We start from the raw sequence: 17,022 nt of genomic DNA, 5'->3' as shown, positions 1-17,022 counted from the left end.
GAAGGCATCCCGTGTAGTTAACCTAAGGGTAAGGGTTATATCTATTTTGTTCATCCTTTTATCTCCAGCCCTGCACACAATGCCTGGTATATGGATGTTTAATCATGTTGAATTAATGGATAAGTTAAAGGACTACTGAGGGAGACAGAGCAGAATCAAGGACGTGGGTGCAGAAGAGGTTTTATTTAACCTATTTTCTTGCAAAGACGGCAAAATCGGCGTGAAAATTATAATACAAAATGTTTCCCAGCAAGATTTTAAGGAAATGAGGTTGAGCTCTACTAAGATTGAGATGTTTCTGGGATCCTAGAAAGAGGGAGCTCCCGGGTTTCCGTTATACTTTCAATTGCCAGTACCCTTTTCGGCTCGATCGCACCAGCCCGAGGACAGAGTCCACTCAAGCCGGCAGCCAGTAGGCATTGGGAGGGATGGGAGCAACTCGCTGCCGCGGCACACAACACGCACGCGCAGGGCATGCGCCCAGGCCCTTTTGAGCCAGGTGGTCAAAGGTGAGTGCTCGGCCGCCGTCCGCGGTTCCGTCGCCAGGAAATGGAGGAAGCTGAGAAGGCTCTCGCAGTGGCCCAGCCTCAGCTCTCAGAGCTGTAGGTTGAGCCCTTTCCAGTGACCTGGGGAGACAGGTCTGGAGACACTGGCCCCTATGACTTGACCATCCTTCATTTCACTTAATGTTTACGACGTGGACCGGAGGTCTGAGGAACCCATAGGAGGCGCTGCTAGGTGTGGCCTCCATCTTCCCCGCCCAATCCCTGAGGGAAAAGGGGGCGGAAAGGGGGACTGACTTGAAACCTGGAGATGCAGGCTTGGAATCTGTGAGGGCTTTTCCCACGAAGGCCTGTGGGCGACTGTTGCTGCTCCCTACTTGACCTGGTTAGTAAGTTCGCGTGGTTTTTGAGACCAGGGGAAGAATTTGGAACTAAATGTCTTCTACATGTCAAAAATGGATTGAAAATCTTTTATGTAAGTGTGGGCTATGGGAAATGCCCTTTATGTGTTCAGTCCACACCTGGCTTCAAATCCAACTTTTCCATTTATCAGTGTGTGATCTTGGATAGGTACTTATCCTTTTTGAGCCTGTTTCATCGTTTGTTAATAGGGATTGGTTTTTCCTCATCAGGATTAAGTGAGGTAATTTATGGAAAACATCTATCACAGTGCCTAGCTTGTGGTAAGCACTTGGTAAGTGCCAGTTTTAATTTTTTTCCCTTTTCTGTCTTACAAAATTGCCAGTGCTCACTCAGACATTTATAATCATTAATAGTCAGGAACCTAAAATTCTTCAGCAGGTCTTTTCTCCCTCTATAGGCAAGACTATTACAAATTAGCAACAGTAGAATGATCAGGGAAGGCATGTTGATAGGAGGAGATGGGAAAGAACAACATTCAGGATTAGCATTTAGGGGACCTAGGATCTTGAGGTTTGAGTTTGTTTATTGTTTGGTATGAGGCAAGTCACTTTAACCTTCTCTCTGTGCTTTATTTTCCTTTTTTTTTTTTTTTTTAAAGTTAGGCGGTTGGCCTCTAACTCCAACAGCACTCTCTAGAGTGTGGTGCTAACGTAAAGGAGTAGAGGGGTATAAAACATGGTGTTATAGAAAACCTTGAATGTGGGACTAGCAGTTGGAGAACTACTGCAGGTTTTTGAGAAGGAGAGCAAAATGTTCAAAAAAATATTTTGGAAATATCAAAGGTGGTTTGGGGATGAAAAAGATTAGAATGGGGAAAATATGTTAAGAGAAGAATTCAGCGAAGCCCTTTGCACTAGAATAGTTGTAAGTCACTCAGGTGGGGCAGTAAGAATGAAAGGGAGAGATGGATTTGAGAGACACAGCAGATAAATTAAACAAGAAATGCTTATTCATTAGTGATAGTGTGTGTGTGTGTGTGTGTACATACATATATTCTTAAGTATGCAAAAGGGAGGGATGTGAGTCAGGTAGAAGAAAATGGCAGAATCTATGTTAGTTCTGTTTTTAAACCTGGGGATTTGCAAAAGCATTGTTATTATTGAGGGGGAGCTTGTATGACGGCTATTGGTTTTGGAAAGGAAATGCTAAATTTGTTGAATTTGAGATGCTCACTGACTAGCTAGGTAGAAGTAAGTAGCAAATAGTTGGGTAAATAACATCTCTCAATTCTCTTTCTCTTTCCAGTATTTTCATTCTTCTTTTCTCTACAAATTCTTTTGCACATGCTTAGCTCTCCTGTATCTTAGGAAGAAACCCTATCCTTTAAACTCTGTGGCTTTTGTGTGGATAAGTTCATTTGTGATCATACCAACCATTTTGGGTGCCACTAAGTACCCTGATTTAGAAATAGGCTAGTTTCTTCTTTCAGACACTCATGCTTATAATCTGTCCAAATGGGTTCAGTGAAGGATGTCTAGTCCTGGACACTTGGGTATGTGTATATGTAATTGAATGCTGAAGATCAGGTAGGAAGATGTATACACCCTTGATTGTCTTTAAGAACTATGGTGTTTGCACTCATGGTCAGAATGTAAACTTCCAAAAGTAGGGAATTCGTTTTTTCTATCACTTCATTCCCAGAACCCATACTAGTGTCTGGTACACAGTGGGTTTTGATTTAATATTCTGTTAATGGATGAGTATATGAAGTGCTGGTACAATCTGATCCAGATGGAAGAGCTCTGAAAGGTGACTTTGAATGTAAGTTAATTTGACTGTGTTGTTGGTGGTAATGGTGTTATTCAGTTGAACTTTGTTGAGTCTTTGTTATTGACTTAATTTGCTTTTAATAAACTTTACTTTTTAGAACAGTTTTAGATTTTCAGAATAATTATGAAGACAGTGCAGAGAGTTCACATATTTTCTGTACCCAATTTCCCCTATTAATTATATCTTACATTGGTATGGTAGAGTTTTTACAATTAATGAACCAGTGTTCATATGTTATTATTAACTGAAATCCATACTTTATTCAGATTTCATTTGTTTTTATCTAATGTCCATTTTCTGTGGGATCCCATCCAGGATACCACATTACATTTGGTTGTCATGTCTCCTTAGGTTCTTCTTGACTGTAACAGTTTCTTAGCATTTCCATGTTTTTGATGATCTTAATAAATTATTTGGAGTATATCTGCCAGGGAAATTTGTGTCTTCTCCCACATCTATGTATTTATTCACTTATTTATTGATATCAGTAAGGACTCATGGATGTCATTGATTTTTTTTTCCAGTTTCCTCAATAGTTGATGTAATTCAATGACTTAAAACATTTATTTATTTATTTTTTTAAATGAGGGAATTGTGGGTTTACAGAAAAATCATGCATAGAATACAGGGTTACCAAATATACCCTATTATTAACCCCTTACATTGGTATGGTACATTTGTACAAATGATGAAAGTACATTTTTATAATTGTACTATTAACTATAGTCTATGTTTTAACTTAGGGTTCATTGTTTGGGTTGGGCAGTTCCTTGGATTTTTAAATTTTATTTTTATTCTTGTAACATATATACAACCTAAAATTTCCCCTTTTAACCATGTTCCAATATATGATTCAGTGCTGTTTATTACATTCACAGTGTCATGATACCATCACTACCATCCGTTACCAAAACTATACAATCAACCCAAATAGAAACTCTCTGCAATTTAAGCATTAACTCCCCATTCCCACCCCACCCTGGTCACTGTTAACCTATAATCTAGATTATGACTCTATGAGTTTGCTTATTCCATTTATTTCATATCAGTGAGATCATACAATATTTGTCCTTTTGTGCCTGGCTTATTTCATTCAACATATGTCATTCCTTTTTATAGATGAATAATATTTCATTGTATGTATATACCCCATTTTATTTATCCATTCATTGGTTGATGGACATGGTTTGCTTCCACCTTTTGGCAGTCGTGAATAATGCCACCATGAAGATTGGTGTGCGCTTGTCTGTTTGAGTCCTGCCTTCAATTCTTTTGGGTGTTTACCTAGAAATGGGGTTGCTGGGTCATATGGTAATTCTATATTTAACTGAGGATCCACCAAACTGTCTTCCAAAATGGCTGTACCATTTTGCATTCCCATGAACATGGATGAATTACACTTGTAATTTTCTGTTTTTTTAAAATAGTAGTTGTTCCAGTGGGTGTGAAATTGTATTTCATGGTTTGTATTTGCTTTTCCCTAGTAGGTAGAGATGTTGGGCATCTTTTAATGAGCTTTTGGCCATTTGTATTTTTTCTTTGGAGAAATGTCTACTCAAGTATTTTGCCCTTTTTAAAAAAATGGGTTGTTTGTGTTTTTATTGTTGAATTGTAGGATTTCTTTATATATTCTGGATTATTAAACCCTGATTGGATATGCAGTTTCCAAATATTTCCTTCCATTGAATAGATTTTCTTTTCACTTTCACAATGAAGTCCTTTGATGCACAAAAGTTTTAAATTTTAACGAGGTTCCATTTATCCATTTTTCCTTTACTTGCTTGTGCTTTTGGAGTAAAGTTTAAGAAATCATTGCATAACACAAGGTCCTGATGTTGCTTTCATATGTTTTTTTCCAGGAGTTTTATAATTCTTTTTCTTATATCTAGGTCTTTGATCCATTTTGATTTGATTTTTGTATGTGATGTGAGATAAGGTCCCACTTCAATCTTTTGCATATTAATATCCAGTTTTCCCACCACCATTTGTTGAAGAGACTGTTCTTTTCCCATAGAGTGGACTTGGCACCCTTGACAAAAATCAGTTGGCCATAGATGTGAGGGCTTATTGGCGAACTGTCAATTTTATTCTATTGATCTCTATGTCTCTCTTTGTGCTAGTACTATGCTATTTTGATTAGTGTGGTTTTGGGAAGTGTGATTCCTCCAACTTTATTCTTCTTTTCCAAGTTGGTTTTGGCTATATGGGTCTCCTTACTTGTCCATATAAATTCAACGATTGTCTTTTCCATTTCTGCAAAGAAGGCTGTTGGAATTTTGATTGGAATTGCATTGAATCTGTAAATTGCCTTGAGTTGAATTGACATGTTAATAATATGTCATGAATGTGGAATGTCCTAATATTTATTTTAGATGTTCTTTGATTTCTTTTAGCAAAGTTTTGTAATTTTCCATGTATAAGTCCTTTACATCCTTGATTAAATTTATCCCTAGCTTTTTGATTCTTTGAGCTGCTATTGTAAATGGAATTTCTTTCTTGATTACCTCTGCAGATTGGCCATTACTAGTGTATGGAAGTACTACTGGTTTTTTGCATGTTGATCTTGTACCCTGCCACTTTACTGAATTCATTTATTTTTCTCTATTTCATTTATTTATGATGTAATCTTTGTTATTTATTTCCTGCTTGCTTTGATTTCAGTTGGCTGTTCCTTTTCTAATTCCTTAAAGTGTGCAGTTGGGTCTTTGATTTGAGCTCTTTCTTCTTTTTCATTGTAAACATTTGTGCTGTAAATTTCTCTCTAGTAGCTTTGCTGTAGATTTTTGGGACCTTGTATATGTAGGATTGTGTCATCTGCAAACAGTGAAAGTTTTGCTTCCTTCTAATTTGGATGCCTTTTATTTTTTTCCTTGCCTAATTGCACTGGCAAGAACTTGAAGTGTGATATTGAATAATGGTGACACTGGGCACCCTTGTCCTTTTCCAGATCTTAGAGGAAAAGCTTTCAGTCATTCATCATTCAGTGTGATGTTAGTTATGGCTTATTCTTACATGGCCTTTATCGTGTTGAGGAAGTTACCTTCTCTTCCTAATTTTCTAAGTGTTTTCATCAGGAAATGGTGCTGGATTTGTCAAATGCCTTTTCTGCATCAATTGAGACAAACATATATATTTTTTTTTTTATCCATTTGTTCTGTTAAAGTGGTGTATTACATTAATTGATTTTCTTATGTTGAACCATCTTTATATATGTGGAATAAGATCCATTTGATCATGGTGTATAATTCTTTTGATGTTCTGTTTGATTCCATTTGCTAGTATTTTGTTGAGGATTTTTGCATCTGTATTCATAAGAGAAATTGGTCTGTCATTTTCTTTTCTGGTAGTATCTTTTATCTGTCTTGGGTATGAGGGTGATACTGGCTTTATAGTATGAGTTAGGCAGTGTTCCCTCCTGTTCAATTTTTTGGAAGAATTTGAGCAGGATTGGTGTTAATTCTTCATGGAAAGTTTGGTAGAATTCACTTGTGAAGCTTTCTGGTCCTGGGCTTTTCTTGGTTGGGAGGTTTTTGATGACTCATTCCATCTCTTTACTTGTAGTTGGTCTATTGAGATCTATTTCTTCTAGATTCAGTGTAGGTTGTATATGTCTAGGAATTTGTCAGTTTCATCTAGGTTGTCTAGTTTGTTGGCATACAGTTGTTCATAGTATCTTCTTAGAGTCCTTTTTTTTATTTCTATGGAGTTTGTAGTAATGACCCCCCTTTTCTTTCTGATTTTATTTTTTTCATCTCCCTTTTTTTCTTTGTTGCTCTCTATCTAAAGCTATGTCAATTTAATTGATTTTTCAAAGAACCTACTTTGGGTTTTGTTAATACCCCCTATTGAAAAAAAATTCTCCATTTCATTTATTTATGATGTAATCTTTATCTCTTTCCTTCTGCTTGCTTTGATTTCAGTTGGCTGTTCTTTTTCCAGTTCCTTAAAGTACACAGTTAGGTCTTTGATTTGAGCTATTTCTTCTTTTTTATTGTAAACATTTGTGCTGTAAATTTCTCTCTCAGCACTGCCTTTGTTGCATCCCATAACTTTTGGTATGTTGTGTTTTCATTTCCATTCACCTCAAGATATCTACTGATTTCCTTTGTGATTTCTTCTTTGACTTATTGTTTGCTTAAGAGTACATTGTTTAATTTCCACATTATTTGTGAATTTTCTGTGTTTCCTTCTGTTATGGATATCTAGCTTCATTCCCTTGTGGTTTTAGAAGATGCATTGTATGATTTCAGTATTTTTAAATTTATTGAGACTTGTTTTGTGACCTAACATATGGTCTATCTTGGAAATGATCCATGTGCCCTCAAGGAGAATTATATTCTCCTATACTGGGTGAAGTGCTCTATATTTGTGCATTAGGTATAGCTGGTTTAGAATATCATTCACGTTGTTTCCTTACTGATCTTCTGTATAGATGTTCTGCCCATTATTTAAAATGGTGTATTGAGATCTCTAACTATTAGTATAGAACTGTCTGTTCCTCCCTTCAAATTTGTCAATATTTGCTTCATATATTTTGGGGCTCTGCTAGTAGGTGAATAGATATTTACAATTGTTATGTCTTCATGTTGAATTTACCCCCTTTATCAGTATATAATGATCCTTTTTGTCACTTGTAACAGTTTTTGACTTAAAGTGTATTTTATCTGCTATTAGTATAGCTACCCCGGCTTACTTTTGGTTATCACTTGCATAGCATACTTTTTCCCCATCTTTTCACTTTCTACCTACATATTCCTTGAATTTAAGATGAGTCTGCTGTAAACAGCTTATGGTTGGATCATGCTTTTTTTAAAATCCCTGCTTCCAATCTCTGCCTTTTGACTGGGGAGTTTAATCTATTTACAATCAAAGTTTCTGTTGGTAATACAAGACTTTCTTTTAGTATTTTGCTATTTTGTGTTTGTAAGCCTTATACCTTTATTGATCCTTGATTTTTCTGTTAATGAATACTTTCATATTTATTTGAGTTTTTGTATTGTACCATTTTGAGTCCCTTCTCATTCCTTCTGAAAATATTTTTCATGTATTTTCTTTTTGTTTGCCATGGGGTTAAGTTTCAACATTCTTAATCTATAATAATCATGTTTGATTTGAGACTAACTTATCTTCAATAGCATACACATACATTGTTCCTATATTCCTCTGTCTCCACACCTTTTTTTATATCTGCTACCAATTGCGTTTTTGTATATTGCATGTTGAAAACCATGAATTTATCATAATTTTTATGCATTTGCATTTAAGCTTCTGTATAATGAAAAAATTGGAGTTACAGAAAAAATAATACAATACAGTGGTACTGGCATTTATAATTACCCATGTGGTTACCTTTACCAGAGGTCTTTATTTTTTTATGTTGCTTTGATCTATTGTTTAGTGTGTCTCCTTTCAGTCTGAAGAACTTCCTTTAGCATTGCTTGTTGCACAGGCCTAGTGATGACAAATTACCTCAGCTTTCATTCTTTGGGAATGTATTAATCTCTCCCTCAGTTTTGAAAGAAAGTCTTGCCAGATATAAAATTCTTGATTGATAATTGTTTTCTTTCGGCACTTTAAATATTTCATACCACTGCCATCTTTCCTCCATAGTTTCTGATGAAAATCAGGACTTAATCTTATTGGGATTCCCTTGTACATAATTTGTTGCTTTTCTTTTGCAGCTTTCAGAACTCTCCTTGTCTTTTGCATTGGATAGTTTGGTTACTATGTGTCTGGGTGTAGTTCTTTTTGAATTTATCCTGTTTCGGGTTTGTTTGGCTTCTTGAATGTATATATTTATATCTTGTTAAATTTGGGAAGTTTTCTGCCATTATTTCTTTGAATACTCCTTCTGCCCCTTTGTCTCGTTTTTTTTCCTTCTGGGACTCCCAGGAGGAGTACATTGGTGTGCTGGGTGGTGTTCCAGAGGTCTCTTAATCTCTGTTCATTCTTCTTTATTATTTTATCTTTCTGTTTCTCAGCCTGAATAATTTAAGTTGTCTTATCTTTGTATCCACTGATTCTTTCTTCTGCCACCTCAATCTGCTGTTGAAACTGTCTAGGAAATTTTTCATTTCAGTTGTTGTGTTCAATTCCAGTGTTCCTCTGGAGATATTTCCGTATTGTTCATTCATTTTCCCCCTCATATCCTTTAGTTTTTTCTCTGTGTTTTCCTTTATTTCCTTGAGCAAAAGTCCAAACTCTGGTCCTGTTCATTGATGTTTTTTGAACTTTTATCTTGTTTCTTTGGATGGGCCATTATTTCCTGTTTCTTTGTTTGTCTTGTAATCTTTTGTTATTCCCTGGGCTGTTACTCAAGTTTGTATCCAGCTAGTGATATGACAGAGATTTTTTTCAATGCCAGGAGCTAACCAAAACAAACAAACAAGGTGAAAAACATCTTTCACTCTTTTTGCAAATTGGCTCTGATTTTGGTGGTGGTCTCCTTTAAAGCTTAGCCCTCCTATCAAGAAGATCAACCCTAGTTAAATGGGAAGTGCAAGGTCCTCTCTTTCTTATCTGAACCTGAGCGGAGCCTCTTCTGGGCTTGTGCTTGCTAGAGGTGTTAAGTGTTCTCCTTTACAGTTTACAGAAGTTTAAGTGATTATCTCCTCTACTCGCTTGGAAATACACCTCCTTTCCCTCCTGGTTGCTCTTTTGAGTGACTTAATGCAGGTAGTCCTTTGCCCTAGTCCATTTCTCACACCGTCCCAGCTGTTAGCAGGCCCCTTCTTTGCTCTCACGACAAACTCTGGGAGGGCAATCAGACTTGTTCCCCATGTAAGTCTCAGACTTCTACCCAATAGATTGGCACTGACATACCTGCACCCCAGTATGCATACAGTTGCTTCTCTGCGACCTTTGAAATGGGACCAGGGACCCACAATCAGAGTGCAAGCTGGCTTCACCCTGTGGCAGATGTGGGGGAGGGATAAGCAAGGGTATCAGAAGCTTCTTCTATGGCTTTTGAAGCTGAGTTTTCTTGATTCGGCACTTCTCCACTAATGCAGCCCTTTAACTGTTTTCCCTAGTTTTGGGAAACTGTACTGTCTTTAAGATTCCTCTGCTGCCTTTGCCCCAGGAGAGTTGGAACAATGGCCATCCTGAGAATGGCCCCCAGTTATCTGAAGTAGCTGATTGCAGGTAGAGGTCTGGGATCAGACCACACATCCCTGGAGTTTAGAGGACTAGTTTTTATGTTCCACCCTGGCAACAGCAAGCTGTTCCAGGAACCAGAGCTCCAGTCTCCACTGTGCCTTCCATGAGCTTTGGGGAAGGGGATGGTAGCCACTGCTGGGAGGGTGAAACTCACTGGTCTTTGTAGCAATTTACCAGTCTCTTCCTCCTGCTTCTTCTGGCATGGTGCAGAGTATTTTCCTAGATGCTGGAATTTCCAAGTGGTTGATTCAGACAGTTCCTGCCAGTTCAATAGTTTTTTTGATGGAGGGATGATTCCTAGAGCTTCCTTCTCCATCATATTCCCACAATACATCTTTAATCTCTCTTTGATTACTCTTTTAAATTTTGTTTTCTCTAATGGAATTCCTGTTGGTCAGATCTTGGACTTCCTGGAGGTTCATCTTTTCTGTCTTGTTTTCTATATCTTTTTTTAATGCTCAGAAGTATCTCTGGGGTTAGGTGCTATTTTCCTTATCTTGTACTTCTTCTTTTGTTTAATTCTTGATTAGCTGCTAATTCTTAGGACTGAAGTACTTTGATTTTTCTAGGTATCTGGTATGGATTTTTCTGTTATATATTTGCACATCTCTTTTTCTTGTTGGAGTTTGAATAGGAAGACTGATTAAGTGCATATATGCATTATATATGAAGGAAGGCCTGGTAGTCAGTTGGCAGATTTCACATTTGGGTGAGTCAGCAAGAAGCCAGTGTTTAATATGAAGGTTTGAAGTGCCATTACTGGTAGGACTGAATCTTAGGGATTATTATATGTACCCTAGCTGCCATAATTCTGCTGGTTTGTTCAGTTTGTCTAGAAAAGAGTTCTAGTTTTTCCCCTCCCTCTGAGATAAATGTCAGGTTGGCAGAATTCTGTGTTTGCGGAATAGCAGATGAAGTGAGGAGGACACGGGAACTGGATGGAAGGGTTCTACAGATAGACTTTCAGTTAACTACTTTGATTTAACTCTCTTTTTTTTATCTTTGCCCTCTATTCTTTCTTGGTTCATTTCTAGAATCCCTTTTGGGTATTTGTCTATCTTTCTTGGGTTTTATTTCCCTTCTCTCTGGACTCTAATTTCCAGAGCTCTGTTTTTATTTATTAACATTTTTCCATTTGGTTTCTGTATTACATAATTTGTTGAGATGTTTTGTCTACAGATGGTTTTTCTTTCATTTATTCATATGGATTTATTCTTTGTTACTGTTGTTATTGTTCTCTTGAATCAGAATTCTCCATTGAAGAGTTGGGGAGTAAAGTGGTTACACTTAAATTTTAGATAGATCATTTAGGCCGTGTTCTGGAAGATGGGTTTTAGAAGGATGACCCTATTGTAATATAGAGATAATGTTAGGTATGGAAAGGAGGGATAGTGAATTTAAGAAATCTTCATGTATTAAAGTTGGCAGATTTGATGACTAAATGTGTGAGCTTATGCATAGGTAGCAAAGATAACTCCTGGATTTCTGCCCCAGGTGATTTGATCTATGGTAGTATCAACTGAATTAAGAATCTAAGATGATAATGGAAAAGGAATATGTTCAATGTCTATGGAGTATTCAAGTCAAAATGTCAGGTAGTTTGTTGTATGTATGATTTAAAGCTCCAGGATGCTTTTCAGGGAACAGTATAGGTTTATTATATAGATTTGAGATTTGTTAGTGTTTAGTTCATAGTCGGTTGAGATCATTCAGGAAGGGAATATGTGGAGTAAAGGAGAAGTGGGTCAGTGATAGGATACCAAATAATGGGTGGGGGAAGATGATCATGAATTAAGTAGAAGAAGTTGCCAGAATTTTAAAAAGAACAGGGAAGTCCAGCACTGCACAAGCTAAAGACTAGGGAATTCAAGAAGAAAGTGTTGATCATCTGAGCCAAATACAACAATAAAGTTTAGGAGGAAAGGATTGAAAACTGATGGTTGGGTTGAGAAGTTGGGTGGTATAGAGTAAGCCAGACTTGAATGGAAGAGTTGGAAAGTTGAGAAACAAGTAAAAACTACTTTCCCACACCTCCTTTATTGAAAATCAGAAAGAAGGACTTTATCTAGATCACTGCTACTCAAAGTAGTCAGTTCACAAACCACATGTTACTGGTCTATAAAGAGCTTGGTCCAGAATATAAATCAATGAACTGCTTCCTTAATCAAGAAAGAAATGTATGAAAAAAAGGTTAGTTGCACTAAACAGAGAGTTTAGTTGATACAGATGTTTTACATTCTGGTGGGAGCTTTTTATCTCCTCAAGTACTAGTAAAAAACAGTTCATGGACCTGTTGTGGTCCATGACCATTGATCTAGGGTGTATATTGAATTAAGGAAGATTAGGAGAAGAGACACTGAAGTATGTGTATAGTTTAAGATGAAGAAATTGGTATAAACACACACACACAAACACATACACACACACAGGGAGACTGAAAAATTCCATGGAGAGAGGAGTTTAATGATGGAGCCAAGTCCAGAGGAGGTTGGTGAGGAGTGGGGTTAGGGACCAGGCTGTGGGAGTCACAGACATTTGGAATCACTGCTGTGGATAATAAGAAAGTGGGGGAGGGATAATTAGGAATTAATAAAAATTTTTGTTGTGAGTTGGACCCATTTGAGATTTATATATTATAAACTTGAAGTGGCACAGTCTGCATATTTAACCTGGAGTTCCAGGAGCAGAGCTGTCATATGTTTAAATTGGTTAAAGGATAGTAGTTTGAGGATGAATGTGGTATATAACTGTTCCAGTTTGCTAAGGCTGACATTATGCAAAATATGAGAAATGGATTGGCTTTTATAAATGGGTTTATTAGGTTACAGATTTACAGTTCTGTGGCCATAAATGTGTCCAAACTGAGGCATCAACAAGAGGATACCTTCATTGAAGAAATGCCGATGGTATTCAGAACACCTCTGTCAGCTGGGAAGGCATGTGACTGACATCTGCTGGTCCTTTGCTCCTGGGTTCTGGTTTCAAAAATGATTTTCTCCAAAATGTGTCTGGGTTTCTGTCTCTCTTGGCTTCTCTCTCTCAGCCTCTGTGCATCCTTGCTAGTTCTCCCAGGGTATTTCTAAGCATCTGGGGTCCTCTCTTAGCTTCTCTGGGGTAAACTCTGGGCTTCATCTCTTAGGTAAGCATCACCAAACATCTTTCTGTCTCCTTCTCCAAGTGTTTGGGTCTGTGTTGGCTCTTAGCTTCTCCCAGGGCAAACTTTGGATTACATATCTTAGCTTCTCTTCAAAATGTCTCTCTCAGCTTCTTTTAGCTCCTTCTTTCCATGAGCTCTCTTAAAGGACTCCAGTGACGTAATCACTGGATGGGTGGGGTCACACCTCCATGGAAATGATCTAACCAAAAGGCCTCACCTACAGTTGAGTGAGTCACATCTCCCTGGAAACAACCTAATCAAATGGTCCCACCCTAATCGTAGGACTAATAAGTCTGCCCCTACAAGACGGCATTACAGAGCATGGCTTTTGTGGGGGACATAATAGATTCAAACCAGTGCAATAACCAGAAGTATAAGAAACTTAAGGGTCATGGCAAGAAAGACGGGTTCCAGTATCTGGGATGAAGTGAAACGAAGGAGGGAGCTGATAGAGAATGAGAAATGTGAGAAATAAGGGACTTCAAGTATCAGTGATGTCTAAGAGTTTATGTAGAACAATTAGGGGAATGATAAAACTGAAACAAATGGAGGTTGTGGTTACAGAGTGAGAAATTATAATTGAAGTTTCACTTCAGAGGTGGAGTTATTCTAGGTGATGGCATATAGTGTCCCAACAGTGAGTTGCTGCAGTGGATGCATATGGTCATCATCGAAGTTGAGGAGTCCACTAGGGCTTCTACATGGGTGTTCAAGTTGTCAAGATGATGGCAGGATATGGAATAGAGAGAAAAATGTAAGACAGGTGAATGTGGGGGAGTGAATATTGGTTTTCGTCAAGAGAAGCAGCAATTCAGAATTGCCTGGGTAGATTTTTCAAAATATGCAGGTTGATCCCTCAAAGTATTACCTAAGACTATTATTAGATATATCCAGACCTCAATGGCGTGGAGAATGGTGTATTCAGATACAGACATTCTGAGGCTTAAAAGGGAGGAGAGAGAATTGCCGAGTTTGAAATTGGCATTGGAGAATAGAAGAATGCCTAATTCCCTTCTTCCAACTTCCTTCAGTCCCTGTTTTGTTCATTGTTGGGAATCAGAGAACAAGGAGTGGGTTTAGAGAAAGCTAGCATAGTAAATGCTTTCCTCAGAGGAAATTCAAGTTTCAGTGAAAAGCAAGGGGAAGAGATAGGGTCAAGAAAGTATTCAGTAATGAGACTGAGACGATTTGTTTACCAATGGAACATTAGATTATAAGGCTGCAGAGTAGCATTATTTTATATCAAACTTGATGCAGTAAATTTAAAGAAACTAGTAAGATGTCAAGCATCTTCTTTCATCATGAGATTTATAGTAAAAGATTTTTATTTTTTGCCATAATTTGAGTTTTTCTATATGCTTTAGACTGTTTTAAGTGATTTTAAATTATGATTTGAGGACTTTCCTGTAGTAATAAATTTCATATTTAAGTTGAAAATGGATGATTTGAGAAATTCTCTAGCATATCTTTTCAAAATGTAAATATGTTAAAAGATGAGGTATGCTGGTTAAGGAAATGATCTTATTATAGTTTTGTATATTCTTACACTTAACTTTAGATTTTATTCTAATATAAAGGAAAAATCATGTTGCTATTTAAATTTTTTTTGTTAAAAGCATAAAATTACAGCACATAAAATTATTTTTTTAGATTTGCAACAGCTGTGAAAAAATTCAGTTTCCTGAATCCACTTGTGATTTTTAGTGGTGACTGCTTAAATCCTTCAGTTTTAAGTACAGTAATGAAAGGAAAGCATATGATTCCTATATTAAATTAATTAGGAGTACATTTTGCAGTTTTTGGTAAGTATGTGTAAGCTGTCTTTTTTACTCTTATTTGAAGTTCATAAAGTGATTTACTTACGACTTTTAGATTATTTGATGTTAGAAGAGTTGAACAACCATGTTTATCAGCTGGTAGGCACTGTGGCAGAGGATTTGGAAGCTGCTTAACAAAATTGTTCAATGAATCTGAAAATTTGTATTTGAACCTAGGTTTGAATTTATGTGGCAAGATTTTTATTTGTGCCTATACAAAGTATTGTCAAAGTAGTAAAGATCATGGGTTTTGGAGTTAGCCGGATCTGGATCTGAATCTTGGCTCTATCAACTTCTTATTAAATGTTCTTGGAAAAAGTGAATAATCTCTTAAAGCTTCAGTTTTATCAGATGTAAAATGAGGAAAATAATGGTATCCGCTTTACAGGGTATTTGGGAGGATTAAACAAAATCATATATATAAAGTGAATGTACAATGCTAGGCACATGGTAAGCACTTGGTATATTTTGGCTGTTTTTATTAAGATGACTAGATAAATAAGGAAAAAAAAGGATATTTGAACTATTGGGGAAATGTGTGGGATTTTGCTGAGAAGATAAAGGTTCAGGCATTATTTGCCTGTGTTGAAGAAATTATTAGGGAATTTAGATAGAAGCTGAGATTAATAGGGATCTAGCTATATATATCCATCATCCATCCCATTTTAGGGGTATATAGTGGTTAATATTGGTTATATCTGGATGATATAGATGATTTTTTACTTTTCTGTGGGCTTTTGTAAATTTTGGACCGTGAATCAAACGGACCATTGGTTTCCATTGATTCATTGTACTAAGGTGTTTTCTCCACTTTTTAATAAAACTTAATCTATTGTAAACACTTCCCTGTTATGAAATAATCCTTTACAATATTACTTTTAATGGTTATGTAGTATTCCAATTAATGGATATGCTTCATTATGTAACTAATCTTTTATTAGATATTTAGGTTGTGAACACTTCCCTGTTATGAAATAATTTTCTACAGTATTACTTTTAATGGTTATGTAGTATTTCAGTTAATGGATATGCTTCATTGCCTAAGTAATCTATTATTAGATATTTAGGTTGTTTCCAATTTTTTTGTTATTACAATAAAACTGTACATTAAAGGGGGTTTTGAGATACTGATTTGGGGAATAGAATGATGTTGAAATGTTTCAAGGTTTAGAGAAAGACTATTGTAAGAACAGGTGGGATGGCAAAGCTAAGTAGTTAAAGAAGGAAATGGTCATATAGAATCCTATCATTTATGCCATCATTCTCAGACTCAAATGCACTTTAACTTTAGATGTCAGAGAAGGGAATGAATGAATGAACACAGGTAAAAATCAGTCTTAGGATTTAATTGCTCTTTCTTCACTTTTGCCTGATTACTGTGTTCTTTATTTTGCTTGTCACAGACTAAAGGATATTTTTGGTATTCTTTATTATGTGGATTAAGAAGTTAGAATCTACAAATGATCTCATTTGAATCCATTAAAATATGTTAGTAATTTAGTCCCTGCATTGAATTGGACCATATGTTCTGATTTTCTTCTGCTTACTTATATTGAGAAAGAAGAGAACTATCAATGTTAAAAATCCCTGTGTACTAGGAAAGTATTTTGATACTCTGAGCTCTGTAGTGTTTGGCTTCCCTCTTTGAAGAATGTATTGATTTGCTGTAAGTGATGTTATAAGTGGTTCCGTTTATCCACAAATTTATATTTGATTGACATCAATTTTCTTTTTTATAGGCTCTTATTTTTTGTTCCATTGTAAGAGGTGAAAACAAGTAGCCAATCCCTATTCATTGTATTCAGTTTATCAGTTTTTGCTAAGTATTATATTACATTTGTGGGAAAATTTTAATTTTTCTTTATGAATTCAGTACAGTTCGGAGAGTACAGAAAAAGTATCAAGAAACTGAATGTAATCACTGATAATTCCATCATTATAGGTTAGCATTTTGTGACATTTCTTTCCAGTTTCTTTTATGTGCATCTTTCATTTAGTTGAGATATACTATAGTTACACAGTTTTGCATACGATGTTTTCTTGAACATTAAACCAAACATTTTCCTGTGTATATCAGTTTTGTGCTGGTTGAAAATAGATGGCACACCCACACAGCTAATGTGAGAAGAATTTAATAAAAGGACTATTTACAAAGATATGGGGAGGGGAGGGGAAACCATAAGAGAGGTATAAT

The 17,022-nt window shown here is 36.3% G+C and overlaps 1 pseudogene; it reads left to right on the top strand.

The window, feature by feature from the left end:
* Positions 1 to 549: 549 nt before the first annotated feature.
* The window catches only part of LOC119506089, a 146,490-nt pseudogene continuing 130,017 nt past the window's right edge, over positions 550 to 17,022 (top strand).

The sequence above is a fragment of the Choloepus didactylus genome, chromosome 11 (genome assembly GCF_015220235.1).
Source record: "Choloepus didactylus isolate mChoDid1 chromosome 11, mChoDid1.pri, whole genome shotgun sequence".
Classification (NCBI taxonomy): Eukaryota; Metazoa; Chordata; class Mammalia; order Pilosa; family Megalonychidae; genus Choloepus; species Choloepus didactylus.
This window is presented reverse-complemented; position numbering and strand designations above follow the sequence as displayed.